The 19632-nt window shown below is 41.6% G+C and overlaps 1 protein-coding gene across 6 annotated transcripts in view; it reads right to left on the minus strand.

Moving 5' to 3' along the window:
- The window catches only part of LOC110495992 (tuftelin), a 42619-nt gene extending 24563 nt beyond the window's left edge, over positions 1-18056 (minus strand). For 4 of the 6 annotated variants that reach the window (XM_021571586.2, XM_021571585.2, XM_021571583.2 and 1 more), the window contains exon 1: positions 16088-16225. The gene's annotated coding sequence lies outside the window, so the exon portion shown is untranslated. Of the gene's footprint in view, positions 1-16087; positions 16226-17247 lie in introns of those variants that run through there. The other 2 variants (XM_021571582.2, XM_021571587.2) reach the window with 2 other exon arrangements.
- Positions 18057-19632: the final 1576 nt, after the last annotated feature.

Consider the following 19632-nt stretch of genomic DNA (forward strand, 5'->3'; position numbering starts at 1 on the left):
TTTCCCTAAAGTATTTATATTTACTTCGGATCTGGAATCCCTCAACTGAAGCTAACCAGCTAACTACCAGATATCAGTCAGCAAACCATTGCCAGCGGTCATCAGCTAACCTCGCCAGATCGAACAACGTTACTCTAACCAGAGCATTAACAGACCTGTTATTTTTATCCCCGGATTCCTACCACAAACTGAACATTTTCATCTGGATCTTCACAACTAGCTAACCGCAATCCCGGATGACTACTGCTGGCTAGCGTTTCCATCCCAGAGTAAGCACCAATTTAGCTTGAAGCTAGCCCGGCCAGGGCTCCTGTGCTACCACCGAAGCATACTCCAGGGCTACAATATCGGCCTGCTTGCTACTTGGAACCCTACTAATTCCACGACTGGTGTATCGACGTCACCGCACGAAGAGGCAAAAACAGACTTACCCCCATTGCGACGTGTCCCCCCCCCCAAAGGCTAACTTTCTAGCCCCTGCTATCTGCTTGCTTGCTAACCCAAACCGCTAACTGCTAAACTGCCGGGCCCTGGTCTGCTAACTGCTAGCTTGCCTGCCCGGTCTGCTAACTGACGATTTTCTAACTGCCTGTGTACTGCCTGTGTACAAATTAGCCGGGCTAGACAATCTGGACCCTCTCTTTCTAAAATTATCTGCCAAAATGCTAGCTTGCCTGCCCGGTCTGCTAACTGCTAGCCCATGCGAACTGCTTGCTTGCTAACCCGGCCTGCTAACTGCTAGCTTGCACTGGTCTACTAGCTGCTAGCTTGTTTAGCTCCGGCCTACTAACTGTTAGCTTGTTAGCCTGCTAACTGCCTGAATCGCCGTGTCCCCAGCCAGCCCAACCACTCACTGGACCCATATGTTCACTTGACTACACATGCCTCTCTCTAATATCAATATGCCTTGTCCATTACTGTCCTGGTTAGTGATTACTGTCTTATTTCACTGTAGAGCCTCTAGCCCTGCTCAATATGCCTTAAACAACCATGTTGTTCCACCTCCTACATATGCTATGACATCACCTGGTTTAAACATCTCTAGAGACTATATCTCTCTCTTCATTACTCAATGCCTAGGTTTACCTCCACTTTACTCACATCTTACCTTACCTTTGTCTGTACACTATGCCTTGAATCTATGCTATCGTGCCCAGAAACCTGCTCCTTTTACTCTATGTTCTGAAAGTGCTAGACGGCCAGTTCATATAGTCTTTAGCCGTACCCTTATCCTACTTCTCCTCTGTTCCTCTGGTGATGTGGAGGTTAATCCAGGTCCTGCAGTGCCTAGCTCCACTCCCACCCCCCAGGTGCTCTCATTTGTTGACTTCTGTAAACATAAAAGCCTTGGTCTCATGCATGTTAACATTAGAAGCCTACTCCCTAAGTTTGTTTTACTCACTGCTTTAGCAAACTCTGCCAACCCAGATGTTTTAGCCGTGTCTGAATCCTGGCTTAGGAAAACCACCAAAAACCCTGAAATCTCCATTGCTAACTATAACGTTTTCCGCCAAGATAGAACTGCCAAAGGGGGCGGTGTTGCAATCTACTGCAAAGATCGAAAGTAATACAGAACTCTGCAGACTAAGTCTGTACCCAAACAATTTGAGCTTCTACTTCTAAAAATTCACCTTTCCAGAAACAAGTCTCTCACTGTTGTCGCTTGCTATAGACCTCCCTCTGCCCCCAGCTGTGCCCTCGATACTATATGTGAACTGATTGCCCCCCATCTATCTTCTGAGCTCGTGCTACTAGGTGACCTAAACTGGGACATGCTTAACACCCCGGCCATCCTACAAACTAAGCTTGATGCCCTCAATCTCACACAAATTATCAATGAACCTACCAGGTACAACCCCAAATCAGTAAACACAGGCACCCTCATAGATGTCATCCTAACTAATTCACCCTCCAAATACACCTCTGCTGTTTTCAATCAAGATCTCAGCGATCACTGCCTCATTGCCTGCATCCGTAATGGGTCTGCAACCATACGACCACCCCTCATCACTGTCAAATGCTCCCTGAAACACTTCTGCGAGCAGGCCTTTCTAATCGACCTGGCCGGGGTATCCTGGAATGACATTGACCTCATCCCGTCAGTAGATGATGCCTGGCTATTCTTTAAAAGTGCCTTCCTCACCATCTTATATAAGCATACCCCTCTAAAAAAAAATTGAACTAGGAATAGATATAGTCCTTGGTTCACGCCAGACCTGTCTGCCCTTGACCAGCACAAAAACATCCTGTGTTAGCATCGAATAGCCCCCGTGATATGCAACTTTTCAGGGAAGTTAGGAACAAATATACACAGGCAGTTAGAAAAGCTAAGGCAAGCTTTTTCAAACAGAAATGTGCATCCTGTAGTACTAACTCAAAGTTCTGGGACACTGTAAAGTCCATGGAGAATAAGAGCACCTCCTCCCAGCTGCCCACTGCTCTGAGGCTAGGAAACACTGTCATCACCGATAAATCCACTATAATTGAGAATTTCAATAAGCATTTCTCTACGGCTGGCCATGCTTTCCACATGGCTACCCCTACCCCGGTCAACTGCCCGGCACCCTCCACAGAAACCCGCCAAAGCCCCCACCATTTCTCCTTTACCCAAATCCAGATAGCCAATGTTTTGAAAGAGCTGCAAAATCTGGACCCCTACAAATTAGCCGGGCTAGACAATCTGGACCCTCTCTTTCTAAAATTATCTGCCAAAATTGTTGCAACCCCTATTACTAGCCTGTTCAACCTCTTTCGTATCGTCTGAGATTCCCAAAGATTGGAAAGCTGCCGCGGTCATCCCCCTCTTCAAAGGAGGTGACACTCTAGACCCAAACTGCTACAGACCTATATCTATCCTACCCTGTCTTTCTAAGGTCTTCGAAAGCCAAGTTAACAAACAGATGACTGACCATTTCGAATCCCACCATACCTCCTCCGCTATGCAATCTGGTTTCAGAGCTGGTCATGGGTGCACCTCAGCCACGCTCAAGGTTCTAAACGACATCATAACCGCCATCGATAAGAGACATTACTGTGCAGCCTTATTCATCGACCTGGCCAAGGCTTTTGAATCTGTCAATTACAACATTCTTATTGGCAGACTCAATCAAATGATTGCCTAGCCTGGTTTACCAACTACTTCTCTGATAGAGTTCAGTGTGTCAAATCGGAGGGCCTGTTGTCTGGACCTCTAACAGTCTCTATGGGTGTGCCACAGGGTTCAATTCTCGGGCCGACTCTTTTCTGTATACATCAATGATGTTGCTCTTGCTGCTGGTGATTCTCTGATCCACCTCTACGCAGACGACACCATTCTGTATACTTCTGGCCCCTCCTTGGACACTGTTAACTAACCTCCAGACGAGCTTCAATGCCATACAACTCTCCTTCCGTGGCCTCCAACTGCTCTTAAACGTAAGTAAAACTAAATGCATGCTTTTCAATCGATCGCTGCCCGCACCTGCTCGCCCGTCCAGCATCACTACTCTGGACGGCTCTGACTTAGAATACGTGGACAACTACAAATACCTGGGTGTCTGGTTAGACTGTAAACTCTCCTTCCAGACTCATATTAAGCATCTCCACTCCAAAAGTAAATCTAGAATTGGCTTCCTATATCGCAACAAAGCATCCTTCACTCATGCTGCCAAACATACCCTCGTAAAACTGACCATCCTACCGATCCTCGACTTCGGCGATGTCATCTATAAAATAGCCCCCAACACTCTACTCAACAAACTGGATGCAGTCTATCACAGTGCAATCCGTTTTGTCACCAAAGCCCCATACACTACCCACCATTGCGACCTGTACGCTCTCGTGTTGTTTGGCCCTCGCTTCATACTTGTCGCCAAACCCACTGGCTACAGGTTATCTACAAGTCTCTGCTAGGTAAAGCCCCGCCTTATCTCAGCTCACTGGTCACCATAGCAGCACCCACACGTAGCACGCGCTCCAGCAGGTATATCTCACTGGTCACCCCCAAAGCAAATTCCTCCTTTGGTCGTCTTTCCTTCCAGTTCTCTGCTGCCCATGACTGGAACGAATTGCAAAAATCTCTGAAGCTGGAGACTCACATCTCCCTCACTAGCTTTAAGCACCAGCTGTCAGAGCAGTTTACAGATCACTGCACCTGTTCTTAGCCTATCTGTAAATAGCCCATCTACCTACCTCATTCCCATACTGGTATTTATTTATTTATTTTGCTCCTTTGCACCCCAGTATCTCTACCCGCACATTCATCTTCTGCCAATCTACCATTCCAGTGTTTAATTGCTACATTGTAATTACTTCGCCACCATGGCCTATTTATTTCCTTAACTCCCTTATCTTACCTAATTTGCACTCACTGTATATAGACTTTTTGTTTTCTTTTGTTCTACTGTATTATTGACTGTATGTTTTGTTTATTCCATGTGTAACTCTGTGTTGTTGTATGTGTCGAATTGCTACGCTTTATCTTGGCCAGGTCACAGTTGCAAATGAGAACTTGTTCTCAACTAGCCTACCTGGTTAAATAAGGGTGAAATAAAAAATAAAAATACAAACACATAAAATACAAAGTCCCATCCAACCAAGTTTGTTTTGAATCCCTTAGTAATTGTTCAATCTAGCTTTAAAACAAACCGCAGGCTTCAAAATATAATAGGCAAGCTTTGTTTTAAAAAATATATGTTGGGAAATATATGAACATGAATACACTTATACTTGTAAATGTGAGGTCCTTTTATCTAACTTCATATTTACAGCCTGATAAATGTACCCACCTGCCCTGAGTTGTAAGTTAAAAGGGAGGCACCTATAAGTCTAGAGGCACAGATGCCTGGCGCCTGTACCACCTACATGAACAAAATACTACAGTTGAATATTGAATACTACAGTATTTACTACATAATTCTGTTGTATACTATACTACACACTGTAGTATCCCTTGATCATGTTTAGTGCTTACTATAGAATGTTGTAGTATACTGTAGAATACTATAGTATTCTCAAGGAGAAAGCCTGCACCTCTATGTCAAAGATAGTCAAACAAAAACATATACAGTGCCTTGCGAAAGTATTCGGCCCCCTTGAACTTTGCGACCTTTTTCCACATTTCAGGCTTCAAACATAAAGATATAAAACTGTATTTTTTTGTGAAGAATCAACAACAAGTGGGACACAATCATGAAGTGGAACAACATTTATTGGATATTTCAAACTTTTTTAACAAATCAAAAACTGAAAAATTGGGCGTGCAAAATTATTCAGCCCCTTTACTTTCAGTGCAGCAAACTCTCTCCAGAAGTTCAGTGAGGATCTCTGAATGATCCAATGTTGACCTAAATGACTAATGATGATAAATACAATCCACCTGTGTGTAATCAAGTCTCCGTATAAATGCACCTGCACTGTGATAGTCTCAGAGGTCCGTTAAAAGCGCAGAGAGCATCATGAAGAACAAGGAACACACCAGGCAGGTCCGAGATACTGTTGTGAAGAAGTTTAAAGCCGGATTTGGATACAAAAAGATTTCCCAAGCTTTAAACATCCCAAGGAGCACTGTGCAAGCGATAATATTGAAATGGAAGGAGTATCAGACCACTGCAAATCTACCAAGACCTGGCCGTCCCTCTAAACTTTCAGCTCATACAAGGAGAAGACTGATCAGAGATGCAGACAAGAGGCCCATGATCACTCTGGATGAACTGCAGAGATCTACAGCTGAGGTGGGAGACTCTGTCCATAGGACAACAATCAGTCGTATATTGCACAAATCTGGCCTTTATGGAAGAGTGGCAAGAAGAAAGACATTTCTTAAAGATATCCATAAAAAGTGTCGGTTAAAGTTTGCCACAAGCCACCTGGGAGACACACCAAACATGTGGAAGAAGGTGCTCTGGTTAGATGAAACCAAAATTGAACTTTTTGGCAACAATGCAAAACGTTATGTTTGGCGTAAAAGCAACACAGCTCACACCATCCCCACTGTCAAACATGGTGGTGGCAGCATCATGGTTTGGGCCTGCTTTTCTTCAGCAGGGACAGGGAAGATGGTTAAAATTGATGGGAAGATGGATGGAGCCAAATACAGGACCATTCTGGAAGAATGGAAGAAGCTGATGGAGTCTGCAAAAGACCTGAGACTGGGACGGAGATTTGTCTTCCAACAAGACAATGATCCAAAACATAAAGCAAAATCTACAATGGAATGGTTCAAAAATAAACATATCCAGGTGTTAGAATGGCCAAGTCAAAGTCCAGACCTGAATCCAATCGAGAATCTGTGGAAAGAACTGAAAACTGCTGTTCACAAATGCTCTCCATCCAACCTCACTGAGCTCGAGCTGTTTTGCAAGGAGGAATGGGAAAAAATGTCAGTCTCTCGATGTGCAAAACTGATAGAGACATACCCCAAGCGACTTACAGCTGTAATCTCAGCAAAAGGTGGCGCTACAAAGTATTAACTTAAGGGGGCCGAATAATTTTGCACGCCCAATTTTTCAGTTTTTGATTTGTTAAAAAAGTTTGAAATATCCAATAAATGTCATTCCACTTCATGATTGTGTACCACTTGTTGTTGATTCTTCTCAAAAAAATACAGTTTTATATCTTTATGTTTGAAGCCTGAAATGTGGCAAAAGGTCGCAAAGTTCAAGGGGGCCGAATACTTTCGCAAGGCACTGTAGTAAATACTACAGTAATGTCCGCAAAAAACATTGCAATAAATACTACAGTAAATATTACAGTATACTATATCTGCAAAAACACTACATTAATTACCATAGTGTATAAGGCAAAGTGCAGTATCTGCAAATTCTGTCAAAAATATGGGCCCTGGGTCTGAACACCGCCCTGTCCAACTGGGTCCTGTACTTCCCGACGGGCTACCCATAGGTGGTGAAGGTAGGAAACAACATCTCCACTTCGCTTATCCTCAACACTGTGGCCCCACAAGGGTGCTTGCTCAGCCCTCTCCTGTACTCCCTGTTTACCCATGACTGCAAAGCCACGCACGCCTCCAACTCAATCATCAAGTTTGCAGACGACACAACAGTAGGCTTGATTAACAACAATGACGAGACAGCCTATGGGGAGGAGGTGAGAGCGCTGGGAATGTGGTGCCAGGAAAATAACCTCTCACTCAACGTCAACCTAACAAAAGAGATGATCGTGGACTTCAGGAAACAGCAGAGAGAGCACCCCCCTATCCACATCGACGGGACAGTAGTGGAGAAGGTGGAAAGCTTCAAGTTCCTCGGCATACACCTCACTGACAAACTAAAAAGATAATCAAGGACAACCACCACCCGAGCCACTGCCTGTTTACCGCACTATCATCCAGAAGGTGAGGTCAGCACAGGTGCATCAAAGTCTGAAAAACAGCTTCTATCTCAAGGCCATTAGACTGTTCAATAGCCATCACTAGAACATCCATATATTTATATATTCTTAATTCCATTCCTTTACTTAGATTTGTGTGTATATGTTGTGAAATGTATAGATATTACTGCACTGTCGGAGCAAGAAGGACAAGCATTTCTCTACACCCGTAATAACATCTGCTAAACACGTGTATGTGACCAATAACATTTTATTTGATTACAGTGCACTCTGAAAGTATTCAGACCTTTTGTTACGTTACACCATTATTCTAAAATGGATTAAGTATTTTTTTCCCCCTCCTCATTCGACACAAAATATCACAAAATGACAAAGCAAAAAGGTTTTGCAAATTTGTAAAACCTATGAAGTGAAATCTCACATTTACATAGTGTATTCGGAAAATATTCAGACCCCTTGACTTTTTCCACATTTTGTACATTACATCCTTGGTCTAAAATATATTAAATAAATAAAAAATCCTCAAATCTACTCACGACAAAGCGAAAACACGTTTCTATAATTTTTTTCAAATGTATTCAAAATAAAACACAAAAATACCTTATTTACATAAGTATTCAGACCCTTTGCTATGAAACTCGAAATTGAACTCAGGTGTCCACCTGTGGTAAATTGAATTGATTGGGCATGATTTGGAAAAGGCACATACCTGTCTATATAAAAAGGTCCCACAGTTGACAGTGCATGTCAGAGCAAAAACCAAGGCATGAGGTTGAAGGAACTGTCCGTAGAGCTCCAAGACAGAAATGTGTCGAGGCACAGGTCTGGGGAAGGGTATCAAAAATGTCTGCAGCATTGAAGGTCCCCAAGAACACAGTGGCCTCCATCATTCTTAAATGGAAGAGGTTTGGAACCACCAAGACTTTTCCTAGAGCTGGGCCCTGCAAAACTGAGCAATCGCGGGAGAAGGGCCATGGTCAGGGAAGTGGCCAAGAACCCAATGGTCACTCTGACAGAGCTTAAGAGTTCTCAAGAGTATGGAGATGGGACAACATTGCCGAAGAACAACCATCTCTGCAGAACCAATCAGGCCTTTATGATAGAGTGGCCAGGCGGTAGCCATTCCTCAGTAAAAGGCACATGACAGCCCGCTTGGAGTTGGTAGCTGTCCACCCGGCAAGATCAGGCCCCAGTCGTGAACAAAGGTTACCTGAGCCACAAGCAGAGGTTGTGTTGGCCCCCCTGCTGGCAGGGCCAGCCCCCAGTGGTGGACAGAGGTTGGTAGCTGGCCCACCATGGTGCAGGAAGCCTGGAGGTTGACCTTTTTTTTTTCTTTATGATTTTTTAAATGTATTTAATTTTAAGACTGTACATTGGAAATACCAAGGTCATTTTTTTGTTTGTTTAATACGATACAGTTGAAGTCGGAAGTTTACATTTAACTCAGTTTTTCACAATTCCTGACATTTAATCCTAGGAACAATTCCCTGTCTTAGGTCAGTTAGGATCACCACTTTATTTTAAGAATGTGAAATGTCAGAATAATAGTAGAGAGAATGATTTATTTCAGCTTTTATTTATTTTATCACATTCCTAGTGGGTCAGCAGTTTACATACACTCAATTAGTATTTGGTAGTATTGCCTTTAAATTGTTTAACTTGGGTCAAACGTTTTGGGTAGCCTTCCACAAGCTTCCCACAATAAGTTGGGTGAATATTGGCCCATTCCTCCTGACAGAGCTGATGTAAATGAGTCAGGTGTGTAGGCCTCCTTGCTCGCACATGCTTTTTCAGTTCTGCTCACAAATGTTCTATAGGATTGAGGTCAGGGCTTTATGATGGCCACTCCAATACCTTGACTTTGTTTCCTTAAGCCATTTTGCCACAACTTTGGAAGTATGCTTGGGGTTATTGTCCATTTGGAAGACCCATTTGCGACCAAGCATTTACTTCCTGACTGATGTCTTAAGATGTTGCTTCAATATATCCACATCATTTTACTGCCTCATGATGCCATCTATTTTGTGAAGTGCACCAGTTCCTCCTGCAGAAAAGCACCACCACAACATGATGCTGCCACCCCCATGCTTCACGGTTGGGATAGTGTTCTTCAGCTTGCAAGCCTCCCCCTTTCTCCTCCAAACATAACGATGGTCATTATGGCAAAACAGTTCTATTTTTGTTTCATCAGACCAGAAGGACATTTCTCCAAAAAGTACGATCTTTGTCACCATGTGCAGTTATTAACCGTAGTCTGGCTTTTTTAATGGCGGTTTTGGAGCAGTGGCTTCTTCCTTGCTGAGCAGCCTTTCAGGTTATGTCGATATAGGACTCGTTTTACTGTGGATATAAATACTTCTGTATCCGTTTCCTCCAGCATCTTCACAAGGACCTTTGCTGTTGTTCTGGAATGGATTTGCACTTTTCGCACCAAAGTACGTTCATCTCTAGGAGACAGAACGCGTCTCCTTCCTGAGCGGTATGACCGCTGTGTGGTCCCATGGTGTTTATACTTGCATACTATTGTTTGTACAGATGAACGTGGTACCTTAGTGCGTTTGGTTCATCCTTGGGAGCACTTTCCAGAGTTGTGGAGGCCTACAATTTTTTTTCTGAGGTCTTGGCTGATTTTTGATTTTCCCATGATGTCAAGCAAAGAGGAACTGAGTAGGAAGGTAGGCCTTGAAATACATCCACAGGTACACCTCCAATTCACTGAATTGATTAGCCTATCAGAAGCTTCTAAAGCCATGACATCATTTTCCAGAATTTTCCAAGCTGTTTAAAGGCACAGTCAACTTAGTGTATGTAAACTTCTGACCCACTGAAATTGTGATACAGTGAACTATAAGTGAAATAATCTGTCTGCAAACAATTGTTGGAAAAATGACTTGTGTCATGCACCAAGTAGATGTCCTAACCGACTAACCAAAACTATAGTTTGTTAACAAGAAATTTGTGGAGTGGTTGAAAAGCGAGTTTTAATGACTCCAACCTAAACTTCTGAATTCAATTGTATATCCTAATTGTAGAGGTCGAGTATACAATGACTTAACTGTTATATAGTGCGTCCCTTGTTCACCAATGTGAATCGAAAAGATTAGCTTTTAATATAAAACTTAATAAATATGAATAGATGTATTATATGGCTAGGATAAAGGATTATATAACTAAAAACCTGCCTAGGTTCTCTATTGGAATAGGCCTGTATGATTAAAAAATAATTGCCCTTTCACATTATAAAAACAATTAAATCTCAACATAAAAAATGTAAGATATGATTATTCTTCTGATACACACAGGCAAATGGATAGATTAGGTATTGTCAACCGGGTTGTTGTCTTTCGTGTGCATGGGCTGGTTAGCACTGGGATAAAGTGATTAAAGTTCATGGTAATTGGCTTATGGAAGCACTTCTCTAAGCGAGAGAAAGGTATATTATATATTTCTATATAAGCTAGTTATGCTACCTTCTATATTCTTGATCCTAATGATATAGGCCTAGCTGTAAAACAGCCAAGGTGATAGAGCAACAAACCCTGGAATAAAAAAACAATGTGTAGGGTGGAGAGAGGGTTGGTTTTACAGGTTTACTCGCTCTCGAGTGTCAGTACTGCATGGGTTCTTGGTTGTCGTGGTGTGGCTGTGTCGGAATTGTGAGTTGAACTTGAGTTTGCCTTCACATAAGGGAGTGCCCGGGGTTGACTTGCGGTCGGCTCTGGCACAGCCATCAGCTTAGGTATCCTCATAGATAATTATATTATCATGGAACTGCCCAAATTTCCCTCTAGCCAGCACCAATTGGCTGCCAAGGGTTTGCCTTAGGATGCAAAGGTGCATCATGAGTCAGGGAGATGGTCTGATGGTCTTAGCAACAACAGACCTAGATATGGGGGAGGTTTTAGTGTGTGGAATATTAGGACAATTGGAGGTTTACAAAGTTGCAGCTACAGTATGCTTAACAGTGGAAACAATTATGGTACAGCAATATTGACACTTAATCATCATTGTGCTTTTTAATGGTAAGTTTACAAACATTGGTTGTGGTAAGTATAATTGAAACTGGGTATCATTATGGTAAGTGGGGAAATAAGTATAGCAAGTTATGAATGTAATGGCTTAGCAGCATACCACCCTGCATCCCACTGTTGGCTTACTTCTGAAGCTAAGCAGGGTTGGTCCTGGTTGGTCCCTAGATGGGAGACCAGATGGTGTTGGAGGGCCAGTAGGAGGCACTCTTTCCTCAGGTCTATAAAAAAATGCCCCAGGACACTGCCCTGTGTAGGGTGCCATCTTTCGGATGGGATGTTAAATGGGTGTCCTTGACTCTCTGTGGTCACTAAAGCTCCCATGGCACTTATCGTAAGAGTGGGGATGTTAACCCTGGTGTCCTGGCTAAATTCCCAAGCTGTCCCTCATACCATCATGGTCACCTAATCATCTCCAGCTTACAATTGACTCATTCATCCCTGTAACCATACCCCGGGTTGTTGCTGTAAATGAGAATGTGTTCTCAGTCAACTTTCCTGGTAAAATAATGGTTAAATAAAATATACATTTTTACATGGCTAAAAGAGAGAATATAATATATATATATTGTTTACAGGAAACTCATTCAACAAATGAGTTTGGGTGGAAAAAGACTGGGAAGGAGAAATATATTTTTGTCATGGTCAAAGAAACTCAAAAAGGGGTGATTATACAAATTAATAGAAATGTTGATCCGAATGTGCAAACTGATCCGCAAGGAAGATGGATTATTTTAAATATGCTATTGGATGAAAACAGATCTGGCTAATTAATCTATATGGGCCAAATAATGATGATCCACACTTTTTCGAAAATATATATAATAATCTATTGAGCTCACAAGCAACGGAAGAATCTATTATTATGGTGGGAGATTATAATACGGTTTTAAGTGCCTCAATGGATCGTAAAGGAAATCATTCTACAAACTATCACCCTCAAGCACTTAAGGAGATAACAAAGATCATGGATACATTAGAACTTGTGCATAAACAATTGAAAAACCATGACCTAGTGAGATATACATGGAGTAGGCTTAAATCAAGCTAGTCGTCTTGATTACTTCCTAATCTCGTTCTTGCTGGCATCAAAAGTTTTTTTTAAGTATTATTAGGAGACCAAATGCGATCGGACCACCATCTAATTGGCCTCCATATAACTATTACAGAATTGGAATTTTAATCAAAGCCTATTGGATGACAATATGTTCTTAACTAAGACAAAATAATTCAGAATTTACTTTGTTTGGACAACATAGGTACAGCAGATCCCCTTATTGTATGGGGCACTTTCAATACAATACTCATTAAAACAAAAGCAGTTTAGGTCAAAAGAGACTAATAAAGGAAATAGAGGAAGTAACAGTGCAGGTAGATGGTAATGGAAACTGTACTATAGAGGCACAAAATAGGTTAGAGGAATAACAAAAAGAAATGGAGGTACTTATTCAAGAATGATCAAGTGTAATGGACTACAAAAATAAAGCGAATTGGATAGAAAAGGGGGAACAATTTTAAGCATGTTTTCTTTCCAGTCTCCTCCATTTTCACTGAATGATGTTAACTGTAAAGATTTATTTCCCAATAATAATAATAATAATAATAATAATAATAATAATATAAAAATAACACATTTACAGAAAGATTTACCGCTTCAAAATGGAGATAGCCTCAATGGTGCTGCCTGTGCTGTTACAGGCACTATAAATGGCACAGATAAAGATTAGTCCTCTATCTAATCTATGGTTTGAATAAACTAAAATGAGCAGTTTTCTTATGAGTTTAAAAAACATGGCTTATTAGCTCCATCCTGGTGGCATAGTGGACTAATTCAATGGACAGACAACAGAATATCATAGGTTTGAATCTCACTGATGCAGTGTCACAATCCCAAAAACAATGTTTTGTATGATTAATGCCTAAGCAAAGGAATTTCCATGTCTGCTAGGAGTTCAAAACAGTTAACCGAAGCTAGCAGTATTATTAAAAGTCTTGCTGAAACATGATGTTCACTTCCATTCTCAGAACATTTTAAAAAAAAGTTATCGGTGAGGAAACTTATGGCTTCGTTCACAGAACCAATGGGAAACCAAAAACACGTTCCCACAACTTCCAAGGAACCAAATGTGCTAGCTGGGCTCTTAAGTCAGTAGCAAATTACTCAAACTCTTCATATTGGGCTATTAAAAAGCAATGGAAGATTTACATATACACACTCATCTCAAGGCAGAAAAACCATGCTGTTCATAAGAGTGTTAAGCTCCATTCTTTAGCCAAAACAACTAATGGTTTACAACAGCACAAGAATATCATTTTTATTTTATTTAACTAGGCATGTCAGTTAAGAACAAATTCTTATTTACAACGACAGCCTACACCAAACGATGCTGGGCCAATTGTGCGCTGCCCTATGGAACTCCCAATCACGGCCGGTTGTGATACAGCCTGGATTCGAACCAGTGTGTCTGCGCCACTTGGGAGCCCCAATACCGAATCACATCCTAGGTAAGCCATGAAAATGATCTGGAACTCTCTTTTGTGATTCTATCAAGTCCAAAAGCACAATACATACATTGACAATTTATTGCTGTTTAAGGGATACACAAAATTATTTTCCAAATATCTTCTTAAGTACACAATGCTGTATCTTAATTTGACCCAGTTTTTCACAGCAGGAAATGTGAATTATGTGGATTATAATTCATGGATTTTTTTTGTAGGGGTTGATACATTTTGCGTTAGGGCAAATTAAGTCTGAAATGGATGATCAAATTAAGATACGGCATCTGTATTACCTGAACATTCAGCTTAACCTGGCTAATACTACTTTGCTACTGGGTCGTTCCGTACTTGCGGGTAGTAGGGGTGCTGAGGTTGCAGCACCCCCTGAAAAAGTAGTGCACTAGGCCTTTACTAGTCCTGTATTAGCAGACCGATATAGCTGTCTTTAGCCCGGGCAAAACTCCCCCACCCCAAAACGTAAGTGTAGGTGAATGGATGATCTCCGCATGTGTGGTTCCCACCGTGAAGCATGGAGGCGGCGGTGTGATGGTGCTTTGCTGGTGACACTGTCATTGATTTATTTAGAATTCAAGGCACACTTAACCAGCATGGCTACCATAGCATTCTGCAGCGATACACCATCCCATCTGATTTGCCCTTAATGGGACTATCATTTGTTTTTCAACAGGACAATGACCCAAAACACACCTTCAGGCTGTGTACGGGCTATTTTACCAAGGAGGAGAGTGATGAGTGCTGCATCAGATAACCTGGCCTCCACAATCACCTGACCTCAACCCAACTGAGATGGTTTTGGATGAGTTGGACCGCAGGTATAAGGAAAAGCAGCCAACAACTGCTCAGCATATGTGGGAACCCCTACAAGAATGTTGGAAAAGCATTCCTCATGAAGTTGGTTGAGAGAATGCCAAGTGTGTACAATGCTGTCAACAAGGCAAAGGGTGGCTACTTTGAAGAATCTCAAATACAAAATATATATTGGTATGTTTAACACTTTTGGTTACTACATGATTCCATACGTGTTATTTCATAGTAGAACAATAGTGAAGACATCAAAACTATCTAGAAAATAAAGAAAAACCTGTAAATGAGTAGGTGTGTCCAAACCTTTGACTGGTACCTTTGTCTTCCAACAAGACAATGATCCAAAACATAAAGCAAAATCTACAATGGAATGGTTCAAAAATAAAACATATCCAGGTGTTAGAATGGCCAAGTCAAAGTCCAGAACTGAATCCAATCGAGAATCTGTGGAAAGAACTGAAAACTGCTGTTCACAAATGCTCTCCATCCAACCACACTGAGCTCAAGCTGTTTTGCAAGGAGGAATGGGAAATAATGTCAGTCTCTCGATGTGCAAAACTGATAGAGACATACCCCAAGCGACTTACAGCTGTAATCGCAGCAAAAGGTGGCGCTACAAAGTATTAACTTAAGGGGGCTGAATAATTTTGCACGCCCAATTTTTCAGTTTTTGATTTGTTAAAAAAGTTTGAAATATCCAATAAATGTCGTTCCACTTCATGATTGTGTCCCACTTGTTGTTGATTCTTCACAAAAAAAATACAGTTTTATATCTTTATGTTTGAAGCCTGAAATGTGGCAAAAGGTCGCAAAGTTCAAGGGGGCCGAATACTTTCGCAAGGCACTATATATATATATATATATATATATATATATATATATATATAAAAACTCTCTCTCCTGACAATGGATACAATCAATTATACTTGGGGAAATTCAGAGCCACATTGACTAATCCCATCTATACAAATTCTGGTTATGGAAACAAAATTAACTCATCATCATACACTATTTTCAACAATCCCAAAATGTTAGCATTGCTGCTTACATTAGAGGAACTTCTTATATGACAACTCAGCATTAAAATATGCTCTGTCACAGGTTAACACAATTACTGATATATGAAGTCAATATCAAAGACCATTGTCTCCTTGTCTAAGAGCAATCAAACATTTACATACTTTGAAGAGAATAAGTAATTTAAAATCTCTCACCACTACTACAATATTAAGTACCTTTACATCTAAATCACAAGTTAACACTATTACTGTAATACAAACAGCAAGCAAACAACGCTTTATATAGAAACACACCAGAGCTCTACTTTAAAAACTGTGTCAGCACACTAGTCTGGAGTAGCTTTACCTCTACCTGTCTCACAAGCCCACATGCCATTTTCAATGTACCTGTATCAGAGCAGTTGTCCGTGGGCCTTCCTGACGATGATCTGACTGTTGCGACTGTGTGTCTATCGGTGTGTGAGAAACTCAGTATGGGAATCTACTGTAGCATGGGAACCTACTGTCTTGCCTTACATGGCAGGGCGAGGCTCAGTCACCAGCCCAGCCCTATTCCACCAGCCTATGCAGCTCCCACCTACAACCCAGACAGGACTAGCTCCCCCTACAGGGAGAAGAATGACGGTGCACTGGTGAACACAGTAGACGGGAGAAGAAATAGCCAGCCTCTTAAGGTTGAGCTAACGTGCACTAACGTGATTAGCATGAAGTAACAACAAAATGTCCCAGGACATATACATCTTATTTGGGCAGAAAGCTTAGAAATGTAACTGCACTGTCCAATTTACAGTAGCTATTACAGTGAAAACATACCATGCTATTGTTTGAGGGGAGTGCACAGATATGTACTTGAAAATGTATATATTGACTAATTAGGCACATTTGGGCAGACTTGATACATTTTGAACAGAAATTGTTCATTTTTACAAAATTGGGAAAAAAAAGGGTCCTATCCTTAAGAGGATTTAACGTGGTTATAGACTGGCCATATTCAGATTGGCCTGGTAAAGATATTGATGTGAAGGAGTGTGTAGGTGCCTTTGTTTGAGAGCGTCTGTGTCTCTTAAAACATCCCTTGAAACAAGCTGTAAATTGGGTCGTTAGGCTGTTTTCAGTTGTTATGCCTGGTAAAGGAAGAGTTCAAACGTGATCAAATCAAAAGGTGTTCCATCGCTACATGGTGGCAGTGGTACCGCCATTGTGCAGAATGTGGTTCTGTTACATACGTGATTAATGAAGCATATTTATATAATAGCCCTCTGTCGTGAGAGATGTGCAGTGTAAACAGGACTATGCAAGCAAAAAAATTCATGGTGTCCAAGAATGTGTGTACCAGTATGTGAATTTAATTAGACTGTCTATGCGTGTGCATATGAGTTTTCCTTTGTCTCTGAGTCGGTGTTGAACTTCCCATTCCTGCATGTCTGTGTGTTTAAGCATTTTATCACTTGTTAACATTTTAGCTGACTACACTCAACATCCGACTACATTGAGTCGCTGTCAGTCGATAATTGTAAATATTTCCATTCTTTAATGCTTTCCTTTACCTGTTTGTCCTGTGTAAATGAAAGTTTTTCTTTGGGTGCTGAAATCCGTAGTTCAGAAGACAAACGGCACGTAGAAATATGTTCAACCATTTATTCAGCAATAAATAATGCAAGTCTTGGCGATACAGGCTTTTCACATTCATGGTAACTCGCTGCCCGAGCAAAGCGTCCATGTAAAATACAACTTACGGGCAGTGGGAGCGGTAAACTACACCAATCTCCCAAACAGCAGAACCTTACATCAGGCGAATATGTGTAGCTACGGCAGAAGCACCATTTAAATATTATCGAATGACCACCTAAAGTAATCGTATCATGCAAATGAATTCGATGTAGAATGTTCATATTGGCACGTGACCATATGCCACGTAGCAGTGTAGACCCAGCCACTCTAAAGAAGCCCCGCAGAGTGCTATCACTGACAAGCGTCATCTGTTGCCTACATTAAATATCTACTATACGCAACCTAAGCATCCAGCCAACCACCTGTGCTAATTAATATGCACTGACTTTTAATACCAAAGCAATGCTATTGACTGGAGGCTGAATGCTGATGTAGCGAACTATATAAGGCATGTTACTCGCAGATGAACATCACTTTAGGAATTAAAAAAAAAATATATCCTTGACCCCACGAACTTAAGTGTGGATGCAGGGACAGATAGAGAAGCCGTCAAAGCAGCGTCGATGCGAAATGAATGGCTGCGTATAGCTCAGGAGATACCACGCAGCGTTAGCAGAGACGGAGCTGTGGGGAAAACCAGTATCTCGCCTGACGTGACCAGCGGTCGCCATTGCAGGTAGCGTAACATGGAAGACAGGACAGAATGCAGCGCTAGTTTGAGCAATGATAGCTGGCCTACCTTTAGCCTTCCCATTAGTTTGGGAATGCTTTACTAACAATGTGAACATGCGAGTGGCCATAATTCAATAAAAATGCAATTATTAAAGAAATGAATATGAATTGTATTCCCCAACCGTAAAATACATAGAGAGAAAGCCATAACCAGCTGCTTCTAAATAAAATAATTGTACGAGCCAAAACGCCCTTCCCTCAACATGAATATTTTTTTTTGCATAGAGTGAGGGTGATAGGTAACCTTTTGTCATTGCCCGAAGATTGCAATTTTGAAGCCCATGAGGCGGGAAAAGCTGTCATCTTAGTGTATGAGGATATTCTACCTATGCAAAGTAGATAATGGTCCACTGGCTGACAGAATCATGATCATATAGCAATACTGCAAGAACTCCGGTAGGTTTCGCAATCCTCAGAATAAATCAATTGTAGCAGTAGAGGATCAGAGTGAAGAAATGATCCATTGGGGAGCAGTAGCAGTGCAGAATTAGCAGCGTTGACGAAGGAACCAGAGCCGTGATCTAGTATCTTGTCATTGGTTACCAGCTTCAATGTTGGACAGAGGTTCGCCGGGTGCTGCCCGTGCTCAGCATACAGGCAGCATAACATGAAGATAAAGCAGTGTTAATTCTGGTGATGACAATGTTCCACATGTGAGAGGCCATAATGCAAACAGAATTTAAGAGATCATGCAAAATAAAAAAGGGAAGGAACATTTAGTGTATTCAGACTGAGGAAGGCCTAGCCATCATATGGACGGACCGCCTCTGGAAAAGAGTCATGTAAACCCAACACCGTTGCCTTAACATGAACTCAAACTTGTGCTACCGAGAAAGAGGAGAGATACTCTGATATGCATGTTCGTTCCTTCTCCGTAGGCAGATGGATTCTTGAGCAGACTGCATGCTGAAGGGTCCTGTTGCCCAATATGAACTGAATCCCTGCTATTTGAGCCTGATAAGGCATCATTTGCCTGACTGAAATTGGAATAGAAAACAGCCGTCATAGTACAGAGAGAAGACCATACAGTAGACTGCTGCTAAGCGGGACAGCACAGCCATGATCTACCATCACATAGCATAAAACATACATTATTACTAACAAACTGAAATTGCTCAAAAGTAGCAGATGCATCTTCAGCATGCACAGTGAGAGTGACCAATTAATCCAAACCTAGACCTACAAATAGTCTACTTGAGCTAAAGGCTCATGTCTACCCCATAGATTACTAGATAAGCTTGCATATAAGAGTGTCTGAATAAGCTCTAACAGATCTTTCCATAAGAGTCAATGAACGCTAGCATATGATGTCGTTTAGTACCTTGAGCGTGGCTGAGGTGCACCCATGACCAGCTCGGAAACCGGATTGCACAGGGGAGAAGGTACGGTGGGATTCGAAATGGTTGGTAATCTGTTTATTAACTTGGCTTTCGAAGACTTTAGAAAAGGCAGGGCACAATATAGGTCTATAACAGTTTTGGTCTAGAGTGTCACCCCCTTTGAAGGGGGGGGATGACCACGGCAGCTTT

The sequence above is a fragment of the Oncorhynchus mykiss genome, chromosome 18 (assembly GCF_013265735.2).
Source record: "Oncorhynchus mykiss isolate Arlee chromosome 18, USDA_OmykA_1.1, whole genome shotgun sequence".
NCBI classification, from domain to species: Eukaryota; Metazoa; Chordata; class Actinopteri; order Salmoniformes; family Salmonidae; genus Oncorhynchus; species Oncorhynchus mykiss.